Below are 15,393 nucleotides of genomic sequence, written 5' to 3' on the forward strand. Positions count from 1 at the left end.
AATACTTGACACAATCGACATGGTCAGAATGTGGGAATGTGCCATTTTGTGAACAGAACACACATGTGCCTTCATAACAGATGGCTCCCAAGGAGGTGCACACAAAACTACATTTACCCAGTCATTGAAGAAGCTGGCAGCCTTCTTTAAAGAAGCCACTGTTAGAAAGAAATGTTGTTGCAGAAAGTACATATACATGGGCCCACGGTGGGCTTGATGACTTGACACTCGTAAGTTGGTATCACCAACAACCAAGGACTTACCCAATTTCCACAACACTGGGGGAACATGTATATGTATGATCTGAAAAACAGTCTCATTAGAACAGTGCCTTCTTTAAAATTGTGCCAGCGTGTTCCCTGAAAGTGTAAAGGTGGTTTGTTGTGCACTTCCTTGGGAGACATCTGTCATGCAGGCACATTATTGTTCTTAACAACAAAACATCAAACTAAAGCATAGAAAACAGGAAGACCTGTTGACAAGTGTTGTGAGTGCCAAGGTACAATATCTTGTGACTAACAACTTGAATTATGTCAGTTGTCACATGGCCATCCGTTACCTGATGACACAGTTGCCAACACATCTGACCCACTGCCTGTCATGTGGATTGGCACACATGTACAAACCCAGGACAATGCATGAGCTAATGGACCTGCTATTGTGTTGTAAAAAGGCATACCTGCACTGAGGAGACGCCCCCATGGCAAGCCAGAATGTCCACACAGATGTCAGCACACAAAGACCAAACTACGCAGCATCTTGACCACACACTGGTGCAAAAAATGAATGAGCAGGAATCATGTATTTAAACAATTGACACATGCTGCAAAGCACAAACATTAAACCCTGCACAACATCACTGGGTCACTGCACGTTGAGTCTCTGTCCAGCCAATTATCACACACAGGTCAGACCTGGCAAGGAGACATAAGGTCTGGCCATGTAGGCCTCGCCCGCACAAATCCCCCATACATGAGACAATGTGATTGAGACAGATCAAGAAGTGACACCTCTTAATCAGGCTTTACAAAAATGTGCAGCAAGAATTTCCAAATGTACTCCACATCACCTTGTGAGGCTGCCAACACATATTTGTGTCAAACAACCATCGACAGATAGTTGTGAATAGACACACAGGCACTGCCCAGTGTGAGTATGCACAAGCCAAATGGGGTCTCCCTGTCCAGTCGACACATGTAGCACACTTTGGATAAATACAAATGAGGCTAGGGAACAATGCCACAGAGGCAAACATATGCTGAACACACTGAGAATGGACACAGTGTTGGATGACACACATGATTACGAGGCAAGGGTGTCTCAGGGGACTGTAGTGGGCACACTGCTCCTTGTTCCTGGAATGATCTGACTGTAACATGAGCAACCGTCCTGGCACTATGCATATCTCCCACTCATGCACATCATGTCTGAGGCCACAACATTGGTCATGCATGCTGCAAGTGTGTTCATTTGAAACCTCACACTCCCATGTTGAGACTCATCATCAGTGCCAACAAATATGGACCCCCAACAGAGTGAACAGGACAGGGCACAAGCAAGGTAACAACACATGTCACAGACCACCCTCCCACATGATGCAGAAAGCAATGTGCACTTGGATCAACTGGCAGGCTAGATGACCATGTGCAATTGTGATTACACACAGACCAGGGGACACATGTCAAGCAGGGGAAGGGACGAAAAAGAGCACCGGTTGACTTTGGGGAACAGAATATGCACTGCACATATAAACCCTGGCAGTGTATCCAGGCTACAGAGCACTTCCAAAAGCTGGGGACACACAACACAACAAACAGACAGGTACCAACCCCTCCTTGCTGCTGTCCCTCCTGTAACTGCCTATCCAGGTCAGGGAAGACCACCGCCAGGACATGCATCATGTGGGTGGTCAGCGCCCTCCGTGGGGGTGTGGAGGTGAGAGCCCCAGCTGGACCCGGGCGATCAGCCGGGTCCAGCACCGGATGTCCTGCCACCGTTTTCTGACTTGGGCTAGGCGCCGACTGCGACCCCCCACCACTCTCACGGTCCTGACGATCTGCTTCCAGATCCCCCCCTTCTCATAGGCAGTTACCTGTGAGGATGACAAAGTGAGACAACATCACTACACCTGCTCCATGTCACAGAGACACACATTTGAACATCGATGATATGTTGAACAGGGCATAGGATGCTGCCAAGGAATAGCATCTTACTCATATAGACATTGGCCTCTGTGGAAGCCCCAATGCACTACATGGCATTGAAACTACACAGGTGGCAGGAGGGGTGCGACACACTCCCTGATCATGGCACACACTGTGCATCACATGCAACACCAGGCTGATGGACAGCACCTCAAAGCAGTTACATGCCCCAGCCCACTGACGCAACCTCAGCAGAGTACACAGACACACACAGGCACAGATCAATCACCTGCCATTGGCAACAGCGGATACATACCTCACTCTGCACATGTGCCACTTGCCTGTGGGGTGTCACAGGTGTTGGGCTAGCTCAGCAAGTCAGACACACAGCACGGCTTACTTCTCACATCAGATGGGTAGAGCTGTTGCCTCCTCCATGCAGCTGTGGTGCAACACTTCACATAGACACTCACCCACATGACAAGGAACCTTCACACACATCAATGTCCAGGAGGGCGTACACATCACTTGGACACTCTCACCACAGCTCCACTCAACTCATACACATCTGTGGGTACAGCCACCTGTCACACCGGGGGGACCACTGAATCACCTCAGGACAATAGCCAAAAAAATGCCACCAAGGATTTGCCAGGCTGAATGTGTCATGCACTATGCAGTGAATGTCACAGTAAGCACAATGCAAGTGAGGAGTGCACACAGGAACTACTTCATGCTCTGCATGACAGACATAAGCCTTTCCCCTCCCTGGGACCCAATCTAAACCACATTGCATGTCTGTCACACCTGGACACAATGCCAGAAGTGACAGTCACAAAAAAGGTGCACAGTCAAAGGTAGTGGGGTCAGCACTCACCTGCTCCCCTGGTCTCCCATACAGGCTGGGGTACTGTGGGAGGAGGACATTCAGCAAGGCCTCATTCTCCTCAAGTGTGAATGGCTGGGCCCTCTCCACAGTCCGCAACATGGTGCCAGAGGAAGCACAGACAGCAGCAGTGTGGTTGACAGGAAAGTTGTGCAGGCAAGTGCCCTCTCATGGGTTCTGGCTGACTTATATCTGTCTTGCTGGGGGCTTTCATTTACAGGAGTACAGAGTGATTGGTCAGACTCATTTGCATCCTACGTTTCCTCCAATCCCTTTAAACATACACCAATGACACAAATTTGCATGGTTCAAATTTTGAGCATCATAACAAGGCAAACACCACTTTGCAACATTGTAATTTTTGGGCCAACTGACTTTTCAAGCCCACATGATGGCCACATTGCAACTGAAATCTCTGTATCCATGACAACCAGCATGCATTTTGGGCCTAATACTTGTCCGCTATGTAATTTTTGATTTAAAAAAACATGTACGGTGCGTTTCACACATACCCGTACACGTACGGCACCACTACAATAGTGATACGGACCGTACACACGCTCTGAGAGCCTGTGTACGGTCCGTATCACTATAGTAGTGGTGCCGTAGGAGTACGCGTGTGTGTACAGTCCGTACCACGCGTACTACGGCACCACTACTATAGTGATACGGACCGTACACAGGCTCTGAGAGCATGTGTACGGTCCGTACCACGCGTACTCCTACGGCACCACTACTATAGTGATAGGAACCGTACACACGCTCTGATAGCGTGTGTACGGTCCGTACCACGCGTACTACTACGGCACCACTACTATAGTGATACGGACCGCACACACGACGTGTGTACAGCCCGTACCACGCGTACTCCTATGGCACCACTACTATAGTGATACGGACCGTACACACACTCTGAGAGCGTGTGTACAGTCCGTACCACGCGTACTCCTACGGCACCACTACTATAGTGATACGGACCGTACACACGACGTGTGTACGGCCCGTACCAAGCGTACTCCCACGGCACCACTACTATAGTGATACGGACCGTACACACATCGTGTGTATGGCCCGTACCACACGTACTCCTATGGCACCACAACTATAGTGATACGGACCGTACACACGCTCTCAGAGCCTGTGTACGGTCTGTATCACTATAGTAGTGGTGCCGTAGAAGTACGCGTGTGTGTACGGTCTGTACCACGCGTACTCCTACGGCACCACTACTATAGTGATACGGACCGTACACACGCTCTCAGAGCCTGTGTACGGTCTGTACCACGCGTACTCCTGCGGCACCACTACTATAGTGATACGGACCGTACACACAACGTGTGTACGGCCCGTACCACGCGTACTCCTACGGCACCACAACTATAGTGATACGGACCGTACACACGCTCTCAGAGCCTGTGTACGGTCCGTATCACTATAGTAGTGGTACCGTAGGAGTACGCGTGTGTGTACGGTCCATACCACGCGTACTCCTACGGCACCACTACTATAGTGATACGGACCATACACACGCTCTGAGAGCGTGTGTACAGTCCGTACCACACGTACTCCTACGACACCACTACTATAGTGATACGGACCGTACACACAACGTGTGTACGGTCCGTAACACACGTACTCCTACGGCACCACTACACTAGTCATACGGACCGTACACACGCTCTCAGAGCGTGTGTACGGTCCGTTTCACACGCTTACACTGGTGATAGGAGGCGCACATGAAAGGAATGGAGGTCTCCGACTCGCACAAGGCTGTACATAAAATCAATGGCATTGCAGACTTTCATGTCCAGGGCCTAGGTGTGTCAGGCAGTGATATTGCACATGTCTCCTCAAGTAGTTGCACAAATGATGTGTGATGACCTGTGTACACATGTAATGTGTGATGGGGCACTATGTGGCACACTTCCCCTTCACACTTTGCACATGTGTGCCTGTAGTACAAACGTGTCAAGCACAGCATCACTGGTATGGCACAGTCACCACCACCCGCAACTGTCCCCTGATGCCAGGGACAGGGACACTAACAACTGACATTTCACAATCAGCGTGCCCCGATGTGACTGTGTCATGTGTGTGTCATGTGTTCCCATGAGCTTGCTGTTACTGTTCCGTCAACTACATCTGCTGTTGCTGCATCCAACATGTGTCTGTGTGGAGATGGGCATGGCACACATCTACGCACACCATGCCACATGTGGATTCCCACGTAAGCAGGGTCTGTATGCATCGGACATGATATTTTCACATGAGAACATATCTGTGTCGTCTCAATGTCTGTGTTTTCTGTTTTCACGTGTACCCCTTCATCGCAATGTGTTGGATCTGTACATTTGACATTCCATGTGACCTGTGCGTCTAGCTTGCCGTCAGCTGTCTGTATGAGATGACATCCTTTAAATGCAGCTATGTAGATGTATGTCATTCCTGTGATGTCTCTGGCTGTTCACTCAGACTGGCCCCCAGCTCGTTTCAGGGCATGTCATGTAGACTTGCCAATCAACGGGTGTATCTGGCTTTTCGTAGGAGTATCACCAAGCTAGCATATATGTCTTGGATGTATTGCACAGATCAGACTCTGTATTTAGCAGATGTGTAGTAGCAGTTGAGCATGTGCTCTGTTCATTGAGATTGATCTTGTTATGCTCTCAATCTTCGTCATTCATCACAATTTTCTGCAAGGCACCGCCTGTCCCCCGACCAATGCCAGACTTGGGTGCCATGAGGGAACGTGCCTGCATCCGACGTTACAGATTCACTCAACAGTTGATTGAGGACTTGAACGCCAAGGTGGCACCACACCTCCAATCGTGACACAGGTATCCTACTGCGCTGACCCCCAAGATGAAGGTGATGGCAGGCCTACATTATTTTGCCACAGGTACGTTTCAATTCACCATAGCTGATGTTGGTGGCATGTCACAGACAATGTTCAGCCGTGTCCTGCGTGATGTTTTGGCAGCCATGTTGGAGCACCTTGATGAATTCATCCATTTTCCAACTCCTGAGGAGTTGACCGGTGTCAAGGGTGATTTCTATGCCCTGGGAGGGATGCCCCATGTCATTGGGTCCATTGATGGGACACATGTGGCTTTGGTACCACCACAGGCACAGGAGGTAGCGTATCGCAACCGTAAACATTACCACTCTATAAATGCCCTTGTGGTGTGTCTTGCTAACATGCTGATTTCCCATGTCTGTGCACGTTTTCCAGGGTCAGCACACGATGCCTACATCATGAGGCGTAGCAGGGTGCACAACGAATGAGCATGTCTTGTTGGTGGGTATACTCTGTTTGTCCTGTGTGTTGCGGTATCTTTGGCTCTTACGGCATCTCCTGACCCACTTATTTACATGATGTTTCCATGTAGGGGACTCTGGCTATCCCAACTTGCCATGGCTGATGACGCCTCTCCGCAATCCAAGATCAGCTGCAGATCACCGGTACAACAAAGCACACGGGCAGACCAAGCGAGTGATTGAGAGGACGTTTGGCCTCCTGAAGAGCCGATTCCGGTGCCTTCACAAGACACGCGGGTCCCTCCCATATGCACCGGCGAAGGTCTGCAAAATCTTCCTCGTGTGCTGCATGCTGCACAACATGGCAGTGGAGAAGGCAGTGCCACTCATCCTGGAGCAGGAACATCCACCCGTGGAGGATGAAGGGCTTGGTCACAAGGCAAGTGAGGAGGAGGAGGAGGATATCCAGAGTCAGCTCATATGCAACTTCTTCTCATAATGGTGAGTCACTGGGTCTGAGTGTGCACGCTTGTAGCCTTGGGTGGCATGTGTTGCAATGTGTGTGTCCAGCTGACTGTATGCTAAGTGACTTAGATGTGTGTTCTGATGTGTCACTCGAGTGATGATGAGTGATGTGAGCGCTGGGATGCCTGCGGGTTAGCACGTGCTTTATGAATGTTGTTTTCATTCATTCATTCTTTCATTACACTAATTTTAGCTGAGACACTTTCTTTTAAATTAGCATGGGGACAACATTGTTCATGTTTAGTATATGACCATGTATGCGTAGAAAAATCTTTTAGCTTACTTCTTGTGTGTCTGTCATTCCCAGGTTCTTGCGCATGTTGTCTGCTCGTGTCATCGTTGTCCTCCTGCTATTCCTCATGAGTATTGCAACGTGTGCTGAATCAGCGTTCCGTGCACGGACATGGGGAAATGTCATTTTGGGTAAGGATTGCAGCAAGGCATTTTGGGGGTGGTACGTGTTTGGAATGTGTGTGTTACCATGCATACATGTCGACTCACCATGGGGCACATAACATGTAGCATGACTCCCATGAATTGACAGTCACCCTTCGTGACAGTCATCTGTAATGGTTTTTGGATTCTGATGAAGGCATCAATGTGTGGAAAACTTCCCTCTGAAACATACGGGATGCTACGGGTGGACATAGTGTGGGACATCCCCATGACAGGCTCAATGTGGAATTGCAGCCTCTCCGTGTGCAGCAGGAGGTGTTTGGCTCATCCCCTTAACTTGTGTGCCAGTTCATTAGGATTTACAACATCATTGTTGTGAAGGGGGTGTCCAGCGTAGGTCCCACATGTTCAGTCAAATGACCTGTGAGTCTGTTCATATTGATGCATTTCCCTTAGTGTGAGCTTGAGTAATAAAGGTGTTCCTCACCCTCCGAAGTGCCTCATCTCTGTCAATGCAGGTCTCTTGCCACTTTGCATGCGTCATCTCTGGCATAGTTGTCAAAGATTGTGCATATGAGTGTATGTGTAGTACGGCAACATGCATGCAGTTCTTCATGGCTAATAATCTCTATTGTGCATGAAGTCCATGGTTGTGTATGTATTTGGGCAGGTTTCTCCCACCAACGGGCCATCAACGCCTGCTGAGGGTGTGTCTCCTGTGCGCAGCTCGGCCTTCTGTTTCCTGATCCTGTGTCAGTCATCTTTGGTGATTGTTCATCCATTTTCTCTGGGTGAGCCATGAGTAACCTGACACTCCTTCCTTTACATACGCCTGTTGCAGTTGTCCTTTCTGACATCCTTGTCTTTGTCTGCTACTTTCGGCCTAGTTTCCAGTACATGCCGCCTGCTGCTGCGGGCCCTGCGGCAAGGGCCCACCAAGTTCCCAGATTCTGCAACCCACACGCCTCCAAGATGCTCTTCCCTTCCTCTCTCCACCCATTCATTAGGCTGTCATCAGCTTGTCTGTGCCACTGTTGCGGCCATGTGGTGCCAAAGGCAGAACCGTCAGCACATGCAACATGCACATTGCACGACCCTCATGTCCTTGCATGACCCACATCACACAACAGTCTCATGTTGCAGCCATCCTCCAAGCAATGTCCAAGCGAAAATCAACCGCCTGCTCTCAGGCATACCCTAAGCGCACACACCACACCTTTGCATGCTGAGTGTGCAACTCCAACTGCCTACACAGCGCTGCCCCACCTTCCAGGCCCTGTCACACCAACCAAGTCATTTTTTTTTTTTTTTGAAAAACCTTTATTGTGCACATTTACGTCATCGTACAACGCACAGTCACCGTCCAGGTGGCAAAGCAGTTAAGCAAAGTGTACGTTTCCAGATATTAGAACACAGCCATTAAGCCGACAACCCGGGGGTCCGGCGGCATCGTACAGGGTAACATGCGCACTGAAGGGAGGTGCGTGCGTTGTGAAGGGAGTAGGTGCGTAATGCTGCGTATGTGCTTTTGAATTTTAGTGGTGTCCCAGGTGCATGTTATCAATGGTAGAGGATGGCGCTGTGATCTAGCCCACTCCACGGCTACGCCGGCTGCCACCCAGGCCCCGAGCCAGAGACCCATCGGATGTCTCTGTTGCCCCAGAATGTAAAGGCCTCCGAGTGGCCGAGCGCCAGCAGCGCGCTCAGAGTGTGGGCCGAAGCGCGGCAAGGATAACGCAGTATAGCTCACAGCTACCCATATGGCAGCGCATAGATCTGGCGAGCCTGGTATGCAGCATCGTAGTCCTTATCTATCCCGTGTATGCATGGCAATAGTATGCGCTAAGGTTAAGGTTGTGAACTCAAGTAGGGTGGAGGGGGAGGGGGGGAAAGAAGGGGGGGGGAGATCATTCTGCAGCAGAGCAGGAGGGTCATCATCTGCCAGACTGGGCACAACAGGGCCGCGTAGTGTGCGCGGGGAGTCGCAAATTAGGGGAGGGGAACAAAAGGAAAAGAGGGCTGTCAAGTAGGCTGGAATTCCCCAGTGTCCGTGTCCGCACCCGCCCGCCAGCACCCCCAGGGCGTCGGGGGCAATCAGGGGCAGGTAGGGGGGGGGATAAGAGTCGCCCTCCCAGCAGCCCCAGGGCCGTCGCCGCCCCGCCAGCAGAGGTGCGACAGGCCCCAGGGGTTCAGGTTATCCCCCTATCTTGGCAAGCCCTCTGGAATGTCCCAAGGAGATTATCCCAAAGGTGTGCGATGGGGAACTTTCGGAGCCCTGCCGTTTCCTCGCGAAGGAGCACCGCGCTCTCCACTTGCGCCCAATTAACAAAAGAGGCTCTCCAGTGGCGTACGTGTGGGGGAACGGTTGCCTTCCAGTGCTTGGTAAGCATGCGTTTGGCCGTTATAAGACCCATGTCCCAAAAGCGTGCCTGCACCTTATTTTCTTTTGTGCGCCGATAGAGTCCTAGAATACATGATTCCCATGTATGCGGGAGCCGCCCATCTGCGCCGCGCGCGAGCAGTGTCAGCACCGTTTCCCAGTACGCCTGTATCTCTGGGCAGTGCCATAGCATATATAAGAGGTCCGCTCCCGGCAATAAGCATCGCGGGCAGGTTGCATCTGTCCTCGCAAAGTATCTGTTAATTTTATCAGGGGTGAGGTATGCGCGTTGTAGGATGTAGTACTGTATAATTTTAAAGCGGGGATTGCGCGGGATGTTCGTCGGGCCGGACAGTATCATTGCCCATTCTTTGTCCGTCCAGTCTCTTCCCCTGTCCGTCGTCCAGCGCTCCCTCAGTGTTGTTGTGGATGGCTGCGAGTGCGCCTGTAGCGCCTGCGCCAGCCAGTGTACGATGTGCGCGCCATGGCCCATAACGTGCAGGTATTGCATGAAGGTATGCATCGGAGGCTCCTCTGTCATGTCACCCCAGGAAGCCGTGAGTGTGTGCAAGAGGGAGGCGTGTAGGAGGAACTGTCCCGCCGGGAGAGTCGTGCCTTCAGCCAAGTTGGCGAACGTGAGCAGTTCGCCATCAGCATATAGATCGCTCAGTGAGTCCACCCCCGCCTGGTCCCAGCCAGCTAAGTGAGCCTCCATGAGCGGCCCTGTCGGGCCAGGCATACCCAAGAGCGGCACACTCGGGGCATAAGGTTTAGTAGCACGCGTGAGACGAAGGCTCCTCAGAAAGCATCTGCGCGCCACTGCCAAGTAGATCTGGGAGGGACAGGGTGCGCGGGTTATCGGGTGGAATAGCGCATTAATTTGCGTTTGTGTCCATGCAGCCATATGTGTGGCAGTATCTTCAAGTTGTTTGCCGCTCAGCCATCCCGCCACCCATTGCATCTGTGCCGCGAGATAGTACAATTCCAGGTTAGGAACCGCCAGGCCCCCCGAGTCTGTGGGCATATATAATTTAGTCAGTGCCACTCGCGGCCTCCCCTTGTTCCAGATGAGGGAGCGGAGCAGCGCCTCTAGGTCGCGTCACACCAACCAAGTCATGTCCCTCCTACTCCACACCGGCTCCGTCCACCAGCACGCCATTGGACTCTGTTACCTCCTCAACACAACAGGCCCACACATCACCTTCATGACAGTGACCTGGATGAAAGCATCCTCAGCACACAACTTCTTCATTGCCATCTCAGACGGATACAAGAGCACCCGCAGGGACGCCACTAACAATCCCGGAGGATGAATTGATATCTATTCCCAAGTACGCACTCAGGGTCACAAATCCGGTTTGGCACAAAACCCCTGCAAACCCTCAGAGTAACACTCATCTACAGATCTCCAGGCCTACATCCACAATTCCGCAAAGCCATCAACACGTCCATCGTCACGCACGCCCTCACATCCACAGGATACATGTGGCTGTGGGCCAGGAACTTCTGGCTGGATGAGAACAACACCAGCATCCATCATTGGTCCATCCACATTAGCATCCACGTCTCCGACGGGCAACACACTGCCACACACCCCGCTACCAATCACCCAAAGATGCTTGATGTAAGTCAACACAGACATGCTGTGTGGGACACTGGAACCAACACCACCGCCACACCCTGCAACCTCACACACTGGATCAGCAACTGATCCAACAATCTAGCCACGTTGACGGACTTTCCTGTGTTGGACAGGCCACACGAAGGGCTTGCTCCCTCCCCGCATGACAGGGCCCAAGCCCCGGCCCCCCAGGCGCGACCCACAAGAATCACCCGCACCCCGTCTCCCGACGGAACTCCTGCCCTCGGACCTCCATGTATCACGGGCCCAAGCCACCACCGGCTCCCTCGGCCGGGTCAAGCCGCCATCTTGGGCCCTGCGCCACGAGGCCGCATGGCCTCCCCCCGACCCTAACCCTGGGCCTGGCCGGCCCTGACATCCCGGCACCACCATCCACCCAGGAGGTGAGCGGACCACTTGGCAGGTCAATGGGAGAACGAAGCGCCAAGGACTCTCCCCCGCCAGGTGACGATCGCCTCCAGCTCCCCCAGGCACCGGCTCCACCCCCCGCTGGGTGTCTGGACACCTTCATCCCGGGCCCTCCGACCTCCAAGTGCGAGGGTCCGGACATCAAAGGGCATCTGCCCTATAACTGGAGCAGCTCCGGAGCAGGAAGGCAGTTGTATCCTGGAGTCGAGAGACACCGAGAGAACTCAGCCTTGACGGACTACTGGCGCTGCCGTAGCCCTATCTTGTGAACTATCGACCTGCCTGCTGGCGCTGCCGCGGCCTTCTGCAACATCCATCCTCGTCGGGACCTGCTGGCGCTGCCGCGGCCCGTTGTAACGACCATCTTCACCGGGACCTGCTGGCGCTGCCGCGGACCGTACATCGACCATCTTCACTGGGACCTGCTGGCGCTGCCGCGGACCGTGTATCGACCATCTTCACTGGGACCTGCTGGCGCTGCCGCGGCCCGTACCAGCTAGACCACCAAGCTCGAGGATTGTGAGCTACCCACCATACCACCCCAACTACCAGACTGGTAACCAGACTGTCCCGCTACCCCCTTTTCCCATCTTGAGAGACTTGAATCGAGGGGACCCCTGAGTCCAGACCTCCTTGTACCTTTTCATCGTACCTTAAGAAGTGCTTATAAAGAACGCTAACTCATCTCCTTGTGTGGTGTCTGTCTGTGGGGGGGAAGTTATTTATCTGTACGATCGCTGGAGACGGCTCTCCCCGGAGACCTCTCCCCTTGTCCTCGGCCGACCCTCCCGGTCCGTCTAACATTGGTGGCCAGCGGCGCGATCCGAATCAACGCGTAATCGTACAGAGAGTAGCTCACCCCACGACAAAACCACGATGTCAGCCAAAGATAGCGGTTCCAATGAAAAGTTCCAAATGGATAAGTTGGAAGAATATAGCCACCGCGAACTTAAACAATTTTGCATGGAACTAGGCATTGCTACCACCGGCCTGAGTACCAAAGATGATTTGAAGCGCGCCCTCGAGTCGTGGGCAGAAACTGGGATCACCGGATCCTCCGACCAAAACAGTGTCGCACCAGAGGGGAACGCCACGGCTCCCGAGGAGCGGGGAACGGGCCTCTCGCAGGAGGAGATCCAGGAAAGAGAAAGGACCAGATTACACGAGTTGGAAATGGCACGACTCAAGATGGACGGTGAACTAAAGTTAGCCGAGCAGAAACTAAATCTAGAGCATCTGCGGCTCCAAGAGGAGCGAGAAGAAAAACAGAGACAGAGAGAGCTTGAGGAAAAAAGAATGACACTCGAACACGAGCGCAAACTGGCGGAAATAGAACTTCGGAAACAGAATAAAGAACTGGGGGTGCCTGAGCGACCGCACACCCCAGGGGCAACCGAGAAAAAAGTCCACATCCCCAAGGATGTTGTCCGAGAGTATGTTCGAGAAGACGACATACAGCAGTGGTTCAAAGCCTACGAGATCGCCATGACCTCCCACCGGATCGACCGGAGTGATTGGGGAGCCGGACTATGGGGGAGGTTCGTCAACGAAGGTCGCGATGCCCTATTGCAGCTCCCAGATCACCAGATGTCGTCCTACGACCACATGAAGGCTGCCCTCCTCACCCGCTACGGCCTCACACCCGAGATGTACCGCCAGAGGTTCAGAGATTGCACCCGGATCCCGGGTACAACTTGGGTGGAGTACGTAAACTATTTCAGCCGAGCCTTCGAGGGTTGGATCAAGGGGAGCCATGTAACGACCTACGAACAACTCTTTAACCTTATGGTATGGGAACACCTGTCGAACAACTGCTTCGTCGAGCTCAGGCAGCACCTCCTCGACAGTAAATTGACCGACCCCCGGCAGCTCGCCACTGAAGCTGACCGATGGGAGAGCACCCGAGTGGGCCGGAGAGGACCGCACGAGCAGAACCGAAGCAACCAAGGCCAGCACCGTCCTCGGGGAGGAGGAGGAGGCCAGGGGCGAGGGAGAGACACCCTCCCGGCAACACCCGTGGCCAGCACCCCGCCCCCGGCCGGCCGGGGAAACCCCCCGATGCGTCCAGGGTTCCGAGCCAATGTCACGTGCCACCGATGCCAGCGAGTCGGCCATTACGCCAATGACCCGAGCTGCCCGCAGAACCAAACACCCAAGCCCCGCCAGGTAGCTGCCGCCGCCCTGGGGGAAGAACGACTGTCAGAGGAACAGGAAGAGTATGAGCCGGCCCAGCAAGAGTGGGAACCGGCCGCCATGGTTCTAGCGTGCCTAGGGGGAAAAGACATGGTCCCGCGGGCTCCCCTCCCCGCTAACACCAGGAAATACGGTCAGTGGGTGACCATTAATGGACATCGGGCCGAGGCCTTACGTGACACGGGCGCCAGTGTGACGGCCGTCCGCTGTCACCTGGTGAAACCCGAGCAGATCCTGCCGAACATTCTCTGCCCCGTCCGCTCAGCCGACAATTCCGAAAGTCTGTGTCAAATGGCCTGCGTTCCCTTCGAATGGGGAGGGGTCTCCGGCCTGTTGAAAGTGACGGTCCGGGATGATGCCCCCGTGGACTGCCTCCTGGGGAATGACCTTGAGAGTTCCCCGTGGGCCACCGTCGAGAGAAGAGAGCACCTGGGGATGCTGGGCCTTCCGGACTGGGCCTGCGTAACCACCCGGTCCATGGCCGCCCGTGCCATTCCCCGACCAGAAGAACCGGAATGGCCAGCACCTCCGCCCCCGGTCGCCCCAGTAGAAGACAACGACGAGGCCAACCCCCCGGAGCCAACGACCGAAGGGGACGTGCAACCCCAGGACGTCCCCGGCCTGGCTCAGTGGCGTCAAGAAGGGGGGCCCACCCAAGAACAGTTCCGCCAGGAGCAAAAGACCTGCCCCTCCCTCGAGGGACTCCGCCAACAAGCCAGCGCCCAAAGCGCAGGGGACTCCACCGGAACTCACTGGGTCTACTGGGAGAACGACCTGCTATACAGCGAACAGAGAATCGCAGAGCTAGGGGCCGGTCGAGTACTGGTGGTGCCTCTCCGCTTCAGAGACTTCCTGCTCAACCTGGCCCACGATGTCCCCCTGGCTGGACACCTGGGCCAAGACAAAACTTACAGTCGCCTAGTGACCCACTTTTTCTGGCCGAAGATGCGGAACGACGTCCTGAACCACTGCCGGTCCTGCCCCACGTGCCAGGCCAGCGGGAAGAGTGGCCGTAAGCTGAAGGCCCCTCTACAACCCTTCCCGGTGGTCACCACCCCGTTCGAGAGGGTAGGAATAGACATTGTGGGGCCCCTGGACCCCCGCACGGCCCAAGGACATAGGTTCATCCTGGTACTGGTGGATCACGCCACCCGCTACCCCGAGGCGGTGCTTCTACGAACTGTAACAGCTCCGGTGGTTGGCCGGGCCCTAATGGGGATCTTCTCCCGGGTGGGCTTCCCCCGAGAAGTCGTCAGCGACCGAGGCACGAACTTCATCTCCAAATACATGAAGTCCCTCTGGCAACAGTGCGGGGTCACCTACCGATTCACGACCCCCTATCACCCCCAAGGGAACGGACTAGTGGAACGATTCAACCGCACTCTCAAGGGGATGATTGGGGGATTGGAAGAGCCCCTCCGTCGCCAGTGGGATGTACTACTCCCGTGCCTCCTCTTCGCCTACCGAGAAGTTCCCCAGAAGTCCCTCGGTTTTAGCCCTTTCGAACTCCTGTATGGGCACCCTGTGCGAGGGCCCCTCAGCCTAGTCAAAGAAGGTTGGG

This window comes from Triturus cristatus, chromosome 7 (assembly GCF_964204655.1).
Source record: "Triturus cristatus chromosome 7, aTriCri1.1, whole genome shotgun sequence".
In the NCBI taxonomy this organism is placed as follows: domain Eukaryota; kingdom Metazoa; phylum Chordata; class Amphibia; order Caudata; family Salamandridae; genus Triturus; species Triturus cristatus.